The sequence below is a fragment of the Pinus tabuliformis genome, chromosome Q (genome assembly GCF_031772625.1).
Source record: "Pinus tabuliformis cultivar Carrire ecotype Pingquan chromosome Q, CPIR1, whole genome shotgun sequence".
NCBI lineage: Eukaryota > Viridiplantae > Streptophyta > Pinopsida > Pinales > Pinaceae > Pinus > Pinus tabuliformis.
In genome coordinates, this window is record NC_142296.1 from 1,188,483,861 (window position 1) to 1,188,488,087 (window position 4,227).

Below are 4,227 nucleotides of genomic sequence, written 5' to 3' on the forward strand. Positions count from 1 at the left end.
GTCCCAAAACCTACTTGGAGGTCCTATCCAGAGTAACGGTTCATAAGGGAGGACTGCGTGCAAGAAAAAAAAACGTTGGGAGACAGTGCCCTCTGCATGTTGGTCATGGAAGTTTGTTGCTACCCAGAAGAAGACGTTATCCAGAAGAAGATGCTGGTGAAAGCTTGTGTGGAGCCTCTACCTGACTGCTGAGACACTGCGTGGACCACTACACTCTGTGTGGACTGGCAAGGAGGCCTGTTTGCTACTTACGAAGAGGCTGTATTCTTTGCGTACTGGTTGAAGAAGCTAGAGCTGCTGCTAATAGTGCATTGTCCAGAGCTTGAAGAATAGTTTGCAAGAAAGAAGACGTTGGTCTTATGAAAAGGCTGTATTCTCTACATATTGGTTGAAGAAGCCAGAGCCACTGCTGATAGTGCATTGTCCAGAGCATAAAGAGCAGTTTACAAGAAAGAATACATTGGTCAAGGCTGCGTGAAAATTGCTCATCAAAGAGTGATCATCTTAGAAGGCCGGGTATTTTTTATTATTTTTATCTATTTTTTATTTTTTCAGCAGTTGTTGAATAAATTCAAGGTTTGTTAAAAAAAAAAAAAAAAAGGTTTTTCCTTTCAGGAAACTGAAACTAACAAAAGGAATTTTCAAAAAAATGTTGTAGATTTTCTAAGTCAAAACTCTTAATTTTTTTGAGGAATTTGTGAAATTTTCAAGAAAATTGAAGTAGGAAGCATTAAAAGCTTTGAAATCCTTTGTTGGAAGAAGATAATTTAAATATTTTTTTAAAGAAACCCTAGTTGAAAGAACGAAATGCTAGGAGGAAAGAAATGGCCAAGATGTTGAATACAAAACTGGAAATCATAATAGTAAAGATATTTTAGACTATATTCATTATGATGTGTGGGGACCATCCCCTGTTGTATCATATGGAGGTGCTCTATATTTTTTAACATTTATTCATGATTTCTCTTGTAAAGTTTGGGTCTTTATGCTAAAAAGGAAAGTTGATGTATTCAATGTCTTTAAACAATTTAATGCAATGGTAGAGAAAAGAACAAGCAAATCATTAAATGTTTAAGAACTGACAATGGCAGTGAGTTCACTTCAATTGAATTTGAACAACACTGTAAGGATGAGGGAATTATTAGACACAAAACTGATATTTATACTCCTCAACAAAATGGTGTTGTTGAACGTATGAATCAGACTCTTATGGAAAGAGCCAGAAGCATGGTCAACAATGCTAACTTGCAAAAGGAGTTGTGGGCAGAAGTAGTATCTACTGCTTGTTATTTAGTTAACAGATCACCTTCAGTAGCAATTAATTGTAAAGTTCCTGAACAAGTTTGGACTGGTCAGTCTTGTGATTATTTACATTTAAGGATATTTGGCTGTGATGCTTATTCTCTTATTCCTAAAAATCAGCGTTCAAAATTAGATCCAAAATCGAAATGTTATGTCTTTGTTGGGTATGACTATGGAGTGAAAGGATACAGGCTATGGGATCCTACATTCCAGAAGATAGTCATTAGTAGAGATATAACATTTGATGAGTCTTCTCTTGTAAAATCAAATGTTGAAAGAATTGAACAGGAACAAGTATCACCAAATGAATGAGTTCAGTTGGAGGCTAGACCTTTCAGTGACAGTCAAAAGGAAGGAGAGACTTCTGGAGAAAAAGGTGTTGAAGATACAAAGGAATCTTTTGAAGTTTTTGAACTAGTTCAGCAACCAGTCACTCTAACACGTTCTACAAGGGAAAGGAAAACTCCCGAAAGGTATGTAGATTCTTCTTCATATTTTGCTTTGATTACTAAAGATGGGGAACCTTCTTGTTAACAGGAAGTAGTAGATGATACAAATAGCGAAAAATGGAAAACGACTATGAAAGAAGAAATGGATTCCTTAGCCAAGAACAATACCTGGGATCTTGTAGAACTTCCTGAAGGGAGAAGTGTTGTTGGATGCAAGTAGGTCTTCAAACTGAAATGGAAAGTTGATGGAAGTATCGAAAGGTATAAGGCGATACTGGTAGCAAAAGGTAATTCTCAGGTTGAAGGTATAGACTTTCATGAGATTTTTTCTCCAGTTGTAAAACTCGTTTCTATTCGTACTGTGTTGGCACTAACTGCATTACTTAATCTTGAGTTAGAATAGTTAGATGTTGAAATAGCTTTTCTACATGGTGATTTGAATGAAGAGATATATATGGAACAACTGGAAGGTTTTGTACAAGGTCGCAACAAAAGATTAGTTTGAAAGCTCAGGAAATGATTGTATGGTCTGAGGCAGTCTCCCAGACAATGATACAAGAAGTTTGATTCCTTCATGGTGAGCCAAAACTTTATAAGAAGTGAGTATGATCATTGTGTATACTTCAAAAGTTTCAATGGCATATTCATTATCTTAGCTTTGTATGTTGACGATATGCTTATTGCAAGCAAAAGCATGGAAGAGATCAACATGTTAAAGGCTCAGCTCTCTAGGATGTTTGATAGGAAGGATCTTGGAACAGCAAAACATATCTTGGGCATGGAGATACACGGAGACAGGAAAAATGGTAAGCTTTGGTTATCACAGCAGAAGTATGTGGAGAAAGTACTTGAAAAGTTTTGTATGAACAATGTGAAACCTGTTAATGTTCCATCAGCTTTCCATTTTAAGCTTTCTTCGGTTTTGAGTCCTAGAACTGATGAAGAAAAGCAGTATATGTCTCATGTACCATATGCAAATGTTGTAGGCAACTTAATGTATGTGATGGTATCTACAAGACCTGACATTTCACATGCAGTTGGAGTTGTCAGCAGGTTCATGGAAAATCCAGGTGAAAAACATTGGCAAGCAGTGAAATGGGTGCTTCGATACCTAAGAGGCACAAGTGACCATTGCATCATCTTTAGTGGTAGTGAAGGATCTGTCTGCGGATATGTAGATGCTGATTATGCAGGAGATTTGGACAAAAGAAGATCTACTACAAGTTATGCCTTTACTCTTGCAAGTGGAGCAGTTAGTTGGATGCCAAAGTTTCAAGAAATAGTTAACAACGTAAACTTTGAAACGGGAACTAATACTATTACCCGTTTTGTAGAGATAGCAAAAAAGTGACCCGATTATGAAAAGGGGTGATCCAGAACACACATGTTTTTTTTAGAGCATAGTTTTTGGCACTATAAATTTTTGTATGTACATTGCATTCTAGAATGGTAGTGATTTTGATGTTGATTTTAAAAAAGTGGTAATTCTACACCATGCCTTTTTTTTAAAATGTTTTTTTTTTTTTACTTTTAATTTTATAATGTATGAAATGTAAATAATTATTTTATAAATTTAATAATTTTGGAAGTGGTCTTCTTCTTCATATTTTCTTGTTTTTATTTTTATTTTTATTCTTTTTTTAATGAGGTTTTTATTGTTTTGCATATTTAAAGAAGAAGGTCAATATTTTTCATTTTTGATATTCTACATATTTATACATTGTTAATTAGATTTTCAATCCACATGAAATAATTGTCTCTAAAAAACATATATAAAGAAGACAAAAATAAAAAATAAAAAATGTTAAAAAAAATGATCTCATAAAATAAATAATATATATATATATATATATATATATATATATATAGTATAGAGAAATTAAAAAAAAAAAAAAAACATTAGCAAAAATTAGAAAAAAAAACAATTAAAAACAATCTCATTAAAAAATAAATAAATAAATAAATAATAAAGAAAAAAAAATTAAAAACTAATAAAATTAATATTAAAAACAAACAAAAATAAACTCAAATTTAATATATATATATATATATATATATATATATATATATATATATATGAAAATAAATAAATAAATGAATGTGAAAATAGTAAAAAAACCAAAAAAAAAATTTAAAATTTAATTTTTTTAAACAATTTTTTTTATTAAAAAAATTATTATTGTTATTTTAAAACAATATTTTTTTAAAACAAATTTCATATTTTAATTTGAAATTTAAAAATTAATATATATATATTAAACAAAAAATTAAAATTTTTTTAAACAACTTTTTTTTATTAAAAAATTATTATTATTATTTTTAATATATATATATATATATATATATATAATTTTTTTTTTTATTTAAAAAAAGTCATTAAAAAAATTTTATTTTGTTTTTTAAAACAAATTTCATATTTTAATTTGAAATTTAAAAATTTTAAAAAATTATTTAAAAAATTAAAAATTAAAAATTT